Below are 18,226 nucleotides of genomic sequence, written 5' to 3'. Positions count from 1 at the left end.
GAATGGAATGGAATCAACCCGAATGTAATGGAATGCAATGGAATGGAATGGAATGGAAAGGGATGGAATCAACTCGAATGGAATGGAATGGAATGGAATGGAATGAAATGAAATGGAATAAACCCTAATGGAATGGAATGGAATGGAATGGAATGGAATGGAATGAAATCAACACGAATGAAATGGAAGGGAATGGAATGGAAAGGAAAAAACACGAATGGAATGGAATGGAATGGAATGGAATGGAATGGAATCAAACCGAATGGAATGGAATGGAATGGAATGGAATGGAACGGAATGGAATGGAATGGAATGGAAGGGAATGAAATGGAAGGGAATTTAATCACACCGAATGGAATGGAATGGAATGGAATCAACCCGAATGGAATGGAATGCAATGGAATGACATGGAATGGATTCAACCCGAATGGAATTGATTGGAATGGAATCAACTCGAATGGAATGGAATGGAACGGAATGGCACGGGATGGAATGGTATGGAATAGAATCGAATGGAATTGAATCAACACGAATGGAGTGGATTGGAATGGAATGTAATTGAATGGAATGGGGTGGAATTGAATCAATCCGAGTGGAATGGAATGGAATGGAATGGAGTGGAGGGGAATGAAATGGAATGGAATGGAGTGGAGTGGAATGTAATGGAATGGAATCAACCTGAGTGGAGTGTAATGGAATGGAATGGAATGGAATAAAATGGAATGGAAGCAACTCAAATGCAATGCAATGGAATGGAATGGAATGGAATCAACCCGAATGGAATGGAATGGAATGGAATGCAATGGAATGGAATGGAATCGAATCATCACGAATGGAATGGAACAGAATGGAATCAACTCAAATGGAATGGAATGCAATGGAAAGGAATGGAATGGAATCAACCCGAATGGAGTGGAATGGAATGGAATGGAATGGAAACAACCCGAATGGAATGGAATGGAATCGAATGGAATGGAATGGAATGGAATCAACCGGAATGGAATGGAATGGAATGGAATGGAATGGAATGGAATGGAAGGGAATGGAATCAAACCGAATGGAATGGAATGGAGTGGAATGGAATGGAAAGGAATGGAATCAACCCGAATGGAATGGAATTGAATGGAATGGAATGGAATGGAATCAAACCGAATGGAATGGAATGGAATGGAATAGAATGGAATGGAATGGAATCTATCCGGAAGGAATGGAATGGTAAGGAATGGAATGGAATGGAAGGGAATGGAATCAACCCTCATGGAATGAAATGGAGTGGAATCAACTCGAATGGAATGGAATGGAATGGAATAAACCCGAATGAAATGGAATGGAGGGGAATGGAATGGAATGGAAAGGAACCAAACCGAATGGAATGGAATGGAATGGAATGGAATGGAATGGAATGGAATGGAATGGAATGGAATGGAATGCAATGGAATGGAATGAAAAGTAATTAACCCGAATGGAATGGAATGGAACGGAATGGAATGGAATGGAATGGAAGGGAATGAAATGGAAGGGAATTTAATCACACCGAATGGAATGGAATGGAATGGAATGGAATCAACCCGAATGGAATGGAATGCAATGGAATGACATGGAATGGATTCAACCCGAATGGAATTGATTGGAATGGAATCAAATCGAATGGAATGGAATGGAATGGAATGGCACGGGATGGAATGGTATGGAATAGAATCGAATGGAATTGAATCAACCCGATTGGAGTGGATTGGAATGGAATGTAATTGAATGGAATGGGGTGGAATTGAATCAATCCGAGTGGAATGGAATGGAATGGAATGGAGTGGAGGGGAATGAAATGGAATGTAATGGAGTGGAGTGGAATGGAATGGCATGGAATCAACCTGAGTGGAATGGAATGGAATGGAATGGAATGGAATGGAATGGAATGGAATGGAATGGAATGGAATAAACCCGAATGAAATGGAATGGAGGGGAATGGAATGGAATGGAAAGGAACCAACCCGAATGGAATGGAATCGAATGGAATGGAATGGAATGGAATGGAATGCGATGGAATCATCCCGAATGGAATGGAATGGAACGGAATGGAATGGAATCAACCCGAATGGAATGCAATGGAATGGAATGGAAAGTAATCAACCTGAATGGAATGGAATGGAACGGAATGGAATGGAATGGAATGGAATGGAAGGGAATGAAATGGAAGGGAATTTAATCACACCGAATGGAATGGAATGGAATAGAATGGACTGGAATGGAATCTATCCGAATGGTATGGAATGGTAAGGAATGGAATGGAATGGAAGGGAATGGAATCAACACGCATGGAATGAAAAGGAGTGGAATCAACCAGAATGGAATGGAATGGAATGGAATGGAATGGAAAGGAATGGAATGGAAGGGAATGAAATGGAAGGGAATTTAATCACACCGAATGGAATGGAATGGAATGGAATGGAATCAACCCGAATGGAATGGAATGCAACGGAATGACATGGAATGGATTCAACCCTAATGGAATTGATTGGAATGGAATCAACTCGAATGGAATGGAATGGAATGGCACGGGATGGAATGGTAGGGAATAGAATCGAATGGAATTGAATCAACCCGATTGGAGTGGATTGGAATGGAATGTAATTGAATGGAATGGGGTGGAATTGAATCAATCCGAGTGGAATGGAATGGAATGGAATGGAGTGGAGGGGAATGAAATGGAATGGAATGGAGTGGAGTGGAATGGAATGGAATGGAATCAACCTGAGTGGAATGGAATGGAATGGAATGGAATGGAATGGAATGGAATGGAATAAAATGGAATGGAAGCAACTCAAATGCAATGGAATGGAATGGAATGGAATGGAATCAACCCGAATTGAATGGAATGGAATGGAATGCAATGGAATGGAATGGAATCAACTCGAATGGAATGGAATGCAATGGAATGGAATGGAATCGAATCATCATGAATGGAATGGAACGGAATGGAATCAACTCAAATGGAATGGAATGCAATGGAAAGGAATGGAATGGAGTCAACCCGAATGGAGTCGAATGGAACGGATTGGAATGGAATGAAACGGAATAGAATGGAATGCAATCAATCCAAATGGAATTGAATGGACTGGAATCAACCCGAATGGAATGGAATGGAATGGAATGGAATGAAATGGAATGGAATGCAATCAATCCGAATAGAATGGAATGGAATGGAATGCAATGGAATCAACCCGAATGGAATGGAATGAAGTGGAATCAAATCGAGTGCAATGGAATGGAATCGAATGGAATGGAATGGATTCAACCAGAATGGAATGGAAAGGAATGGAATCAACCGGAATGGAATGAAATGGAAAGGAATGGAATGGAATGGAATGGAAAGGAATGGAATGGAATCAACCCGAATGGAATTTAATGGAATGGAATGGAATCGAATGGAATGGAATGGAATCAACACGAATGGAGTGGAATGGAACGGAATGGAATGGAATGAAAAGGAATGGAATGGAATGCAATCAATCCAAATGGAATTGAATGGACTGGAATCAACCCGAATGGAATGGAGTGAAGTGGAATCAAATCGAATGGAATGGAATGGAATGGAATGGAATGGGATGTAATCACCTCGAATGGAACGGAATGGAATGGAATGGAATGAAATGGAATAAACCCGAATGGAATGGAATGGAATGGAATGGAATGGAATGGAATCAACCCGAACGGAATGGAAGGGAATGGAATGGAAAGGAAAAAACCCGAATGGAATGGAATGGAATGGAATGGAATGGAATCAACCCGAATGGAATGTAATGGAATGGAATAAACCGGAATGGAATGGAATGGAATGGAATGGAATGGAATGGAATGGAATCAAACCGAGTGGAATGGCATGGAGTGGAATGGAATGGAAAGGAATGGAATCAACCCGATTGGAATGGAATGGAATGGAATGGAATGGAATGGAATGGAATGGAATCTATCCAAATGGATTGGAATGGAAAGGAATGGAATGGAATGGAATGGAATGGAATGGAATGGAATGGAATCAACCCGCATGGAATGGAATGGAGTGGAACCAACTCGAATGGAATGGAATGGATTGGAATGGAATGGAATCAACCCGAATTCAATGGAATGGAATGGAATGGAATCAACACGAATGGAATGGATTGGAATGGAATGGAATGGAATGGAATGGAATGGAATGGAATCAACCCGAATGGAATGGAATGGAATGGAATGGAATGAAATGGAAGGGAATGCAATCAATCCGAATGGAATGGAATGGAATGGAATGCAATGGAATCAACCCGAATGGAATGGAATGAAGTGGAATCAAATCGAGTGCAATGGAATGGAATCGAATGGAATGGAATGGATTCAACCAGAATGGAATGGAAAGGAATGGAATCAACCGGAATGGAATGAAATGGAAAGGAATGGAATGGAATGGAATGGAAAAGAATGGAATGGAATGGAATGGAATCAACCTGAATGGAATGAAATGGAATGGAATTGAATGGAATGGAATCCACCGGAATGGAATGGAATGCAATGGAATGGAATGGAATGGAATGGTATGGAATCAACCCGAATGGAGTCGAATGGAATGGAAAGAAATGGAATCAACCCGAATGGAATGCAATGGAATGGAATGGAATGGAATAGAATCAACCCGAATGTAATGGAATGCAATGGAATGGAATGGAATGGAATGGAGTCAACCCGGATGGAATGCAATGGAATGGAATGGAATGAAATGGAATGGAATGGAATCAACCCGAATGGAATGGAATGCAATGGAATGGAATGGAATGGAATCAACTCGAATGGAATAGAATGGAATAGATTGGAATGGATGGAATGGAATCAACCCGAATGGAATGGAATACAATGGAATGGAATGGAATGGAAAGGGATGGAATCAACTCGAATGGAATGGAATGGAATGGAATGGAATGGAATGGAATGGAATGAAATGGAATAAACCCGAATGGAACGGAATGGAATGGAATGGAATGGAATGGAATGAAATCAACCCGAATGGAATGGAAGGGAATGTAATGGAAAGGAATCAAACCGAATGGAATGGAATGGAATGGAATGGAACGGAATGGAATGGAATGGAATGGAAGGGAATGAAAAGGAAGGGAATTTAATCACACCGAATGGAATGGAATGGAATGGAATGGAATGGAATCAACCCGAATGGAATGGAATGCAATGGAATGACATGGAATGGATTCAACCCGAATGGAATTGATTGGAATGGAATCAACTCGAATGGAATGGAATGGAATGGCACGGGATGGAATGGTATGGAATAGAATCGAATGGAGTTGAATCAACACGATTGGAGTGGATTGGAATGCAATGTAATTGAATGGAATGGGGTGGAATTGAATCAATCCGAGTGGAATGGAATGGAATGGAGTGGAGGGGAATGAATTGGAATGGAATGGAGTGGAGTGGAATGTAATGGAATGGAATCAACCTGAGTGGAGTGTAATGGAATGGAATGGTATGGAATGTAATAAAATGGAATGGAAGCAACTCAAATGCAATGCAATGGAATGGAATGGAATGGAATCAACCCGAATGGAATGGAATGGAATGGAATGGAATGGAATCAACCCGAATGGAATGGAATGGAATGGAATGGAATGGAATGAAATGGAATGGAATGCAATCAATCCGAATGGAATGGAATGGAATGGAATGCAATGGAATCAACCCGCATGGAATGGAATGGAGTGGAACCAACTCGAATGGAATGGAATGGATTGGAATGGAATGGAATCAACCCGAATTGAATGGAATGGAATGGAATGGAATCAACACGAATGGAATGGATTGGAATGCAATGGAATGGAATGGAATGGAATCAACCCGAATAGAATGGAATGGAATGGAATGGAATGAAATTGAATGGAATGCAATCAATCCGAATAGAATGGAATGGAATGGAATGCAATGGAATCAACCCGAATGGAATGGAATGAAGTGGAATCAAATCGAGTGCAATGGAATGGAATCGAATGGAATGGAATGGATTCAACCAGAATGGAATGGAAAGGAATGGAATCAACCGGAATGGAAAGAAATGGAAAGGAATGGAATGGAATGGAATGGAAAGGAATGGAATGGAATCAACCCGATTGGAATTTAATGGAATGGAATGGAATCGAATGGAATGGAATGGAATCAACACGAATGGAGTGGAATGGAACGGAATGGAATGGAATGAAAAGGAATGGAATGGAATGCAATCAATCCAAATGGAATTGAATGGACTGGAATCAACCCGAATGGAATGGAGTGAAGTGGAATCAAATCGAATGGAATGGAATGGAATGGAATGGAATGGAATGAAATGGGATGTAATCACCTCGAATGGAACGGAATGGAATGGAATGGAATGAAATGGAATAAACCCGAATGGAATGGAATGGAATGGAATGGAATGGAATGGAATGGAATCAACCCGAACGGAATGGAAGGGAATGGAATGGAAAGGAAAAAACCCGAATGGAATGGAATGGAATGGAATGGAATGGAATCAACCCGAATGGAATGGAATCGAATGGAATAAACCGGAATGGAATGGAATGGAATGGAATGGAATGGAATGGAATCAAACCGAGTGGAATGGCATGGAGTGGAATAGAATGGAAAGGAATGGAATCAACCCGATTGGAATGGAATGGAATGGAATGGAATGGAATGGAATGGAATGGAATGGAATCTATCCGAATGGATTGGAATGGAAAGGAATGGAATGGAATGGAATGGAATGGAATGGAATGGAATGGAATCACCCCGCATGGAATGGAATGGAGTGGAACCAACTCGAATGGAATGGAATGGATTGGAATGGAATGGAATCAACCCGAATTCAATGGAATGGAATGGAATGGAATCAACACGAATGGAATGGATTGGAAAGGAATGGAATGCAATGGAATGGAATGGAATGGAATGGAATCAACCCGAATGTAATGGAATGCAATGGAATGGAATGGAATGGAATGGAGTCAACCCGGATGGAATGCAATGGAATGGAATGGAATGAAATGGAATGGAATGGAATGAAATGGAATGGAATGGAATCAACCCGAATGGAATGGAATGCAATGGAATGGAGTGAAAGGAATCAACTCGAATGGAATAGAATGGAATGGATTGGAATGGAATGGAATGGAATCAACCCGAATGGAATGGAATACAATGGAATGGAATGGAATGGAAAGGGATGGAATCAACTCGAATGGAATGGAATGGAATGGAATGGAATGGAATGGAATGGAATGGAATGGAATGAAATGGAATAAACCCGAATGGAATGGAATGGAATGGAATGGAATGGAATGGAATGAAATCAACCCGAATGGAATGGAAGGGAATGGAATGGAAAGGAAAAAACCCGAATGGAATGGAATGGAATGGAATGGAATGGAATGGAATCAAACCGAATGGAATGGAATGGAATGGAATGGAATGGAATGGAATGGAATGGAAGGGAATGAAAAGGAAGGGAATTTAATCACACCGAATGGAATGGAATGGAATGGAATGGAATGGAATGGAATGGAATCAACCCGAATGGAATGGAATGCAATGCAATGACATGGAATGGATTCAACCCAAATGGAATTGATTGGAATGGAATCAACTCGAATGGAATGGAATGGAATGGAATGGCACGGGATGGAATGGTATGGAATATAATCGAATGGAGTTGAATCAACACGATTGGAGTGGATTGGAATGGAATGTAATTGAATGGAATGGGGTGGAATTGAATCAATCCGAGTGGAAAGGAATGGAATGGAATGGAGTGGAGGGGAATGAATTGGAATGGAATGGAGTGGAGTGGAATGTAATGGAATGGAATCAACCTGAGTGGAGTGTAATGGAATGGAATGGAATGGAATGGAATAAAATGGAATGGAAGCAACTCAAATGCAATGCAATGGAATGGAATGGAATGGAATCAACCCGAATGGAATGGAATGGAATGGAATGGAATGGAATCAACCCGAATGGAATGGAATGGAATGGAATGGAATGAAATGGAACGGAATGCAATCAATCCGAATGGAATGGAATGGAATGGAATGCAATGGAATCAAACCGCATGGAATGGAATGGAGTGGAACCAACTCGCATGGAATGGAATGGATTGGAATGGAATGGAATCAACCCGAATTCAATGGAATGGAATGGAATGGAATCAACACGAATGGAATGGATTGGAATGGAATGGAATGGAATGGAATCAACCCGAATAGAATGGAATGGAATGGAATGGAATGAAATGGAATAGAATGCAATCAATCCGAATGGAATGGAATGGAATGGAATGCAATGGAATCAACCCGAATGGAATGGAATGAAGTGGAATCAAATCGAGTGCAATGGAATGGAATTGAATGGAATGGAATGGATTCAACCAGAATGGAATGGAAAGGAATGGAATCAACCGGAATGGAATGAAATGGAAAGGAATGGAATGGAATGGAATGGAAAGGAATGGAATGGAATCAACCCGAATGGAATTTAATGGAATGGAATGGAATCGAATGGAATGGAATGGAATCAACCCGAATGGAATGGAATGGAATGGAATGGAATGGAATGGAATGGAATCAACCTGAATGGAATGAAATGGAATGGAATTGAATGGAATGGAATCCACCGGAATGGAATGGAATGGAATGGAATGGAATGGAATGGTATGGAATCAACCCGAATGGAGTCGAATGGAATGGAAAGAAATGGAATCAACCCGAATGGAATGCAATGGAATGGAATGGAATGGAATGGAATGGAATCAACCCGAATGTAATGGAATGCAATGGAATGGAATGGAATGGAATGGAGTCAACCCGGATGGAATGCAATGGAATGGAATGGAATGAAATGGAATGGAATGGAATCAACGCGAATGGAATGGAATGCAATGGAATGGAATGGAATGGAATCAACTCGAATGGAATAGAATGGAATGGATTGGAATGGAATGGAATGGAATCAACCCGAATGGAATGGAATACAATGGAATGGAATGGAATGGAAAGGGATGGAATCAACTCGAATGGAATGGAATGGAATGGAATGGAATGGAATGGAATGGAATGGAATAAACCCGAATGGAATGGAATGGAATGGAATGGAATGGAATGAAATCAACCCGAATGGAATGGAAGGGAATGGAATGGAAAGGAAAAAACCCTAATGGAATGGAATGGAATGGGATGGAATGGAATGGAATCAAACCGAATGGAATGGAATGGAATGGAATGGAATGGAATGGAATGGAACGGAATGGAACGGAATGGAATGGAAGGGAATGAAATGGAAGGGAATTTAATCACACCGAATGGAATGGAATGGAATGGAATGGAATGGAATCAACCCGAATGGAATGGAATGCAATGGAATGACATGGAATGGATTCAACCCGAATGGAATTGATTGGAATGGAATCAACTCGAATGGAATGGAATGGAATGGCACGGGATGGAATGGTAGGGAATAGAATCGAATGGAATTGAATCAACCCGATTGGAGTGGATTGGAATGGAATGTAATTGAATGGAATGGGGTGGAATTGAATCAATCCGAGTGGAATGGAATGGAATGGAATGAGGTGGAGGGGAATGAAATGGAATGGAATGGAGTGGAGTGGAATGGAATGGAATGGAATCAACCTGAGTGGAATGGAATGGAATGGAATGGAATGGAATGGAATGGAATAAAATGGAATGGAAGCAACTCAAATGCAATGGAATGGAATGGAATGGAATGGAATCAACCCGAATTGAATGGAATGGAATGGAATGCAATGGAATGGAATGGAATCAACTCGAATGGAATGGAATGCAATGGAATGGAATGGAATCGAATCATCATGAATGGAATGGAACGGAATGGAATCAACTCAAATGGAATGGCATGCAATGGAAAGGAATGGAATGGAGTCAACCCGAATGGAGTCGAATGGAACGGATTGGAATGGAATGAAACGGAATGGAATGGAATGCAATCAATCCAAATGGAATGGAATGGACTGGAATCAACCCGAATGGAATGGAGTGAAGTGGAATCAAATCGAATGGAATGGAATGGAATGGAATGGAATGGAATGAAATGGGATGTAATCACCTCGAATGGAACGGAATGGAATGGAATGGAATGAAATGGAATAAACCCGAATGGAATGGGATGGAATGGAATGGAATCAACCCGAACGGAATGGAAGGGAATGGAATGGAAAGGAAAAAACCCGAATGGAATGGAATGGAATGGAATGGAATGGAATCAACCCGAATGGAATGGAATGGAATGGAATGGAATGGAATGGAATGGAATCAAACCGAGTGGAATGGCATGGAGTGGATTGGAATGGAAAGGAATGGAATCAACCCGATTGGAATGGAATGGAATGGAATGGAATGGAATGGAATGGAATGGAATGGAATCTATCCGAATGGATTGGAATGGAAAGGAATGGAATGGAATGGAATGGAATGGAATGGAATGGAATGGACTCAACCCGCATGGAATGGAATGGAGTGGAACCAACTCGAATGGAATGGAATGGATTGGAATGGAATGGAATCAACCCGAATTCAATGGAATGGAATGGAATGGAATCAACACGAATGGAATGGATTGGAATGGAATGGAATGGAATGGAATGGAATGGAATGGAATGGAATCAACCCGAATGGAATGGAATGGAATGGAATGGAATGAAATGGAATGGAATGCAATCAATCCGAATGGAATGGAATGGAATGGAATGCAATGGAATCAACCCGAATGGAATGGAATGAAGTGGAATCAAATCGAGTGCAATGGAATGGAATCGAATGGAATGGAATGGATTCAACCAGAATGGAATGGAAAGGAATGGAATCAACCGGAATGGAATGAAATGGAAAGGAATGGAATGGAATGGAATGGAAAGGAATGGAATGGAATCAACCCGAATGGAATTTAATGGAATGGAACGGAATCAACCAGAATGGAATGGAATCGAATGGAATGGAATGGAATCAACCCGAATGGAATGGAATGGAATGGAATGGAATGGAATGGAATGGAATGGAATCAACCTGAATGGAATGAAATGGAATGGAATTGAATGGAATGGAATCCACCGGAATGGAATGGAATGGAATGGAATGGAATGGTATGGAATCATCCCGAATGGAGTCGAATGGAATGGAAAGAAATGGAATCAACCCGAATGGAATGCAATGGAATGGAATGGAATGGAATGGAATCAACCCGAATGTAATGGAATGCAATGGAATGGAATGGAATGGAATGGAGTCAACCCGGATGGAATGCAATGGAATGGAATGGAATGAAATGGAATGGAATGGAATCAACCCGAATGGAATGGAATGCAATGGAATGGAATGGAATGGAATCAACTCGAATGGAATAGAATGGAATGGATTGGAATGGAATGGAATGGAATCAACCCGAATGGAATGGAATACAATGGAATGGAATGGAATGGAAAGGGATGGAACCAACTCGAATGGAATGGAATGGAATGGAATGGAATGGAATGGAATGAAATGGAATAAACCCGAATGGAATGGAATGGAATGGAATGGAATGGAATGGAATGGAATGAAATCAACCCGAATGGAATGGAAGGGAATGTAATGGAAAGGAATCAAACCGAATGGAATGGAATGGAATGGAATGGAACGGAATGGAATGGAATGGAATGGAAGGGAATGAAAAGGAAGGGAATTTAATCACAACGAATGGAATGGAATGGAATGGAATGGAATGGAATCAACCCGAATGGAATGGAATGCAATGGAATGACATGGAATGGATTCAACCCGAATGGAATTGATTGGAATGGAATCAACTCGAATGGAATGGAATGGAATGGAATGGCACGGGATGGAATGGTATGGAATAGAATCGAATGGAGTTGAATCAACACGATTGGAGTGGATTGGAATGGAATGTAATTGAATGGAATGGGGTGGAATTGAATCAATCCGAGTGGAATGGAATGGAATGGAATGGAGTGGAGGGGAATGAATTGGAATGGAATGGAGTGGAGTGGAATGTAATGGAATGGAATCAACCTGAGTGGAGTGTAATGCAATGGAATGGTATGGAATGGAATAAAATGGAATGGAAGCAACTCAAATGCAATGCAATGGAATGGAATGGAATGGAATCAACCCGAATGGAATGGAATGGAATGGAATGGAATCAACCCGAATGGAATGGAATGGAATGGAATGGAATGAAATGGAATGGAATGCAATCAATCCGAATGGAATGGAATGGAATGGAATGCAATGGAATCAACCCGCATGGAATGGAATGGAGTGGAACCAACTCGAATGGAATGGAATGGATTGGAATGGAATGGAATCAACCCGAATTCAATGGAATGGAATGGAATGGAATCAACACGAATGGAATGGATTGGAATGGAATGGAATGGAATGGAATGGAATCAACACGAATAGAATGGAATGGAATGGAATGGAATGAAATGGAATGGAATGCAATCAATCCGAATGGAATGGAATGCAATGGAATCAACCAGAATGGAATGGAATGAAGTGGAATCAAATCGAGTGCAATGGAATGGAATCGAATGGAATGGAATGGATTCAACCAGAATGGAATGGAAAGGAATGGAATCAACCGGAATGGAATGAAATGGAAAGGAATGGAATGGAATGGAATGGAAAGGAATGGAATGGAATCAACCCGAATGGAATTTAATGGAATGGAATGGAATCGAATGGAATGGAATGGAATCAACACGAATGGAGTGGAATGGAACGGAATGGAATGGAATGAAAAGGAATGGAATGGAATGCAATCAATCCAAATGGAATTGAATGGACTGGAATCAACCCGAATGGAATGGAGTGAAGTGGAATCAAATCGAATGGAATGGAATGGAATGGAATGGAATGGAATGAAATGGGATGTAATCACCTCGAATGGAACGGAATGGAATGGAATGGAATGAAATGGAATAAACCCGAATGGAATGGAATGGAATGGAATGGAATGGAATGGAATGGAATCAACCCGAACGGAATGGAAGGGAATGGAATGGAAAGGAAAAAACCCGAATGGAATGGAATGGAATGGAATGGAATGGAATGGAATCAACCCGAATGGAATGGAATCGAATGGAATAAACCGGAATGGAATGGAATGGAATGGAATGGAATGGAATGGAATGGAATGGAATCAAACCGAGTGGAATGGCATGGAGTGGAATGGAATGGAAAGGAATGGAATCAACCCGATTGGAGTGGAATGGAATGGAATGGAATGGAATGGAATGGAATCTATCCGAATGGATTGGAATGGAAAGGAATGGAATGGAATGGAATGGAATGGAATGGAATGGAATCACCCCGCATGGAATGGAATGGAGTGGAACCAACTCGAATGGAATGGAATGGATTGGAATGGAATGGAATCAACCCGAATTCAATGGAATGGAATGGAATGGAATCAACACGAATGGAATGGATTGGAATGGAATGGAATGGAATGGAATGGAATCAACCCGAATGGAATGGAATGGAATGGAATGGAATGAAATGGAATGGAATGCAATCAATCCGAATGGAATGGAATGGAATGGAATGCAATGGAATCAACCCGAATGGAATGGAATGAAGTGGAATCAAATCGAGTGCAATGGAATGGAATCGAATGGAATGGAATGGATTCAACCAGAATGGAATGGAAAGGAATGGAATCAACCGGAATGGAATGAAATGGAAAGGAATGGAATGGAATGGAATGGAAAGGAATGGAATGGAAGCAACCCAAATGGAATTTAATGGAATGGAACGGAATCAACCAGAATGGAATGGAATCGAATGGAATGGAATGGAATCAAACCGAATGGAATGGAATGGAATGGAATGGAATGGAATGGAATCAACCTGAATGGAATGAAATGTAATGGAATTGAATGGAATGGAATCCACCGGAATGGAATGGAATGGAATGGAATGGAATGGTATGGAATCATCCCGAATGGAGTCAAATGGAATGGAAAGAAATGGAATCAACCCGAATGGAATGCAATGGAATGGAATGGAATGGAATGGAATCAACCCGAATGTAATGGAATGCAATGGAATGGAATGGAATGGAATGGAGTCAACCCGGATGGAATGCAATGGAATGGAATGGAATGAAATGGAATGGAATGGAATCAACCCGAATGGAATGGAATGCAATGGAATGGAGTGGAATGGAATCAACTCGAATGGAATAGAATGGAATGGATTGGAATGGAATGGAATGGAATCAACCCGAATGGAATGGAATACAATGGAATGGAATGGAATGGAAAGGGATGGAATCAACTCGAATGGAATGGAATGGAATGGAATGGAATGGAATGGAATGGAATGGAATGAAATGGAATAAACCCGAATGGAATGGAATGGAATGGAATGGAATGGAATGGAATGGAATGAAATCAACCCGAATGGAATGGAAGGGAATGGAATGGAAAGGAAAAAACCCGAATGGAATGGAATGGAATGGAATGGAATGGAATCAAACCGAATGGAATGGAATGGAATGGAATTGAACGGAATGGAATGGAATGGAATGGAAGGGAATGAAAAGGAAGGGAATTTAATCACACCGAATGGAATGGAATGGAATGGAATGGAATGGAATGGAATGGAATGGAATCAACCCGAATGGAATGGAATGCAATGGAATGACATGGAATGGATTCAACCCAAATGGAATTGATTGGAATGGAATCAACTCGAATGGAATGGAATGGAATGGAATGGCACGGGATGGAATGGTATGGAATAGAATCGAATGGAGTTGAATCAACACGATTGGAGTGGATTGGAATGGAATGTAATTGAATGGAATGGGGTGGAATTGAATCAATCCGAGTGGAAAGGAATGGAATGGAATGGAGTGGAGGGGAATGAATTGGAATGGAATGGAGTGGAGTGGAATGTAATGGAATGGAATCAACCTGAGTGGAGTGTAATGGAATGGAATGGAATGGAATGGAATAAAATGGAATGGAAGCAACTCAAATGCAATGCAATGGAATGGAATGGAATGGAATCAACCCGAATGGAATGGAATGGAATGGAATGGAATGGAATCAACCCGAATGGAATGGAATGGAATGGAATGGAATGAAATGGAATGGAATGCAATCAATCCGAATGGAATGGAATGGAATGGAATGCAATGGAATCAACCCGCATGGAATGGAATGGAGTGGAACCAACTCGCATGGAATGGAATGGATTGGAATGGAATGGAATCCACCCGAATTCAATGGAATGGAATGGAATGGAATCAACACGAATGGAATGGATTGGAATGGAATGGAATGCAATGGAATCAACCCGAATAGAATGGAATGGAATGGAATGGAATGAAATGGAATGGAATGCAATCAATCCGAATGGAATGGAATGGAATGGAATGCAATGGAATCAACCCGAATGGAATGGAATGAAGTGGAATCAAATCGAGTGCAATGGAATGGAATTGAATGGAATGGAATGGATTCAACCAGAATGGAATGGAAAGGAATGGAATCAACCGGAATGGAATGAAATGGAAAGGAATGGAATGGAATGGAATGGAAAGGAATGGAATGGAATCAACCCGAATGGAATTTAATGGAATGGAATGGAATCGCATGGAATGGAATGGAATCAACCCGAATGGAATGGAATGGAATGGAATGGAATGGAATGGAATGGAATCAACCTGAATGGAATGAAATGGAATGGAATTGAATGGAATGGAATCCACCGGAATGGAATGGAATGGAATGGAATGGAATGGAATGGTATGGAATCAACCCGAATGGAGTCGAATGGAATGGAAAGAAATGGAATCAACCCGAATGGAATGCAATGGAATGGAATGGAATGGAATGGAATCAACCCGAATGTAATGGAATGCAATGGAATGGAATGGAATGGAATGGAGTCAACCCGGATGGAATGCAATGGAATGGAATGGAATGAAATGGAATGGAATGGAATCAACGCGAATGGAATGGAATGCAATGGAATGGAATGGAATGGAATCAACTCGAATGGATTAGAATGGAATGGATTGGAATGGAATGGAATGGAATCAACCCGAATGGAATGGAATACAATGGAATGGAATGGAATGGAAAGGGATGGAATCAACTCGAATGGAATGGAATGGAATGGAATGGAATGGAATGGAATAAACCCGAATGGAATGTAATGGAATGGAATGGAATGAAATCAACCCGAATGGAATGGAAGGGAATGGAATGGAAAGGAAAAAACCCTAATGGAATGGAATGGAATGGGATGGAATGGAATGGAATCAAACCGAATGGAATGGAATGGAATGGAATGGAATGGAACGGAATGGAACGGAATGGAATGGAAGGGAATGAAATGGAAGGGAATTTAATCACACCGAATGGAATGGAATGGAATGGAATGGAATGGAATCAACCCGAATGGAATGGAATGCAATGGAATGACATGGAATGGATTCAACCCGAATGGAATTGATTGGAATGGAATCAACTCGAATGGAATGGAATGGAATGGCACGGGATGGAATGGTAGGGAATAGAATCGAATGGAATTGAATCAACCCGATTGGAGTGGATTGGAATGGAATGTAATTGAATGGAATGGGGTGGAATTGAATCAATCCGAGTGGAATGGAATGGAATGGAATGAGGTGGAGGGGAATGAACTGGAATGGAATGGAGTGGAGTGGAATGGAATGGAATGGAATCAACCTGAGTGGAATGGAATGGAATGGAATGGAATGGAATGGAATGGAATAAAATGGAATGGAAGCAACTCAAATGCAATGGAATGGAATGGAATGGAATGGAATCAACCCGAATTGAATGGAATGGAATGGAATGCAATGGAATGGAATGGAATCAACTCGAATGGAATGGAATGCAATGGAATGGAATGGAATCGAATCATCATGAATGGAATGGAACGGAATGGAATCAACTCAAATGGAATGGCATGCAATGGAAAGGAATGGAATGGAGTCAACCCGAATGGAGTCGAATGGAACGGATTGGAGTGGAATGAAACGGAATGGAATGGAATGCAATCAATCCAAATGGAATGGAATGGACTGGAATCAACCCGAATGGAATGGAGTGAAGTGGAATCAAATCGAATGGAATGGAATGGAATGGAATGGAATGGAATGAAATGGGATGTAATCACCTCGAATGGAACGGAATGGAATGGAATGGAATGAAATGGAATAAACCCGAATGGAATGGGATGGAATGGAATGGAATCAACCCGAACGGAATGGAAGGGAATGGAATGGAAAGGAAAAAACCCGAATGGAATGGAATGGAATGGAATGGAATGGAATCAACCCGAATGGAATGGAATGGAATGGAATGGAATGGAATGGAATGGAATGGAATGGAATCAAACCGAGTGGAATGGCATGGAGTGGATTGGAATGGAAAGGAATGGAATCAACCCGATTGGAATGGAATGGAATGGAATGGAATGGAATGGAATGGAATGGAATCTATCCGAATGGATTGGAATGGAAAGGAATGGAATGGAATGGAATGGAATGGAATGGAATGGAATGGACTCAACCCGCATGGAATGGAATGGAGTGGAACCAACTCGAATGGAATGGAATGGATTGGAATGGAATGGAATCAACCCGAATTCAATGGAATGGAATGGAATGGAATCAACACGAATGGAATGGATTGGAATGGAATGGAATGGAATGGAATGGAATGGAATGGAATCAACCCGAATGGAATGGAATGGAATGGAATGGAATGAAATGGAATGGAATGGAATGCAATCAATCCGAATGGAATGGAATGGAATGGAATGCAATGGAATCAACCCGAATGGAATGGAATGAAGTGGAATCAAATCGAGTGCAATGGAATGGAATCGAATGGAATGGAATGGATTCAACCAGAATGGAATGGAAAGGAATGGAATCAACCGGAATGGAATGAAATGGAAAGGAATGGAATGGAATGGAATGGAAAGGAATGGAATGGAATCAACCCGAATGGAATTTAATGGAATGGAACGGAATCAACCAGAATGGAATGGAATCGAATGGAATGGAATGGAATCAACCCGAATGGAATGGAATGGAATGGAATGGAATGGAATGGAATGGAATCAAC

This window comes from Pan troglodytes, chromosome 14, assembly GCF_028858775.2.
Source record: "Pan troglodytes isolate AG18354 chromosome 14, NHGRI_mPanTro3-v2.0_pri, whole genome shotgun sequence".
Classification (NCBI taxonomy): domain Eukaryota; kingdom Metazoa; phylum Chordata; class Mammalia; order Primates; family Hominidae; genus Pan; species Pan troglodytes.
This window is presented reverse-complemented; position numbering follows the sequence as displayed.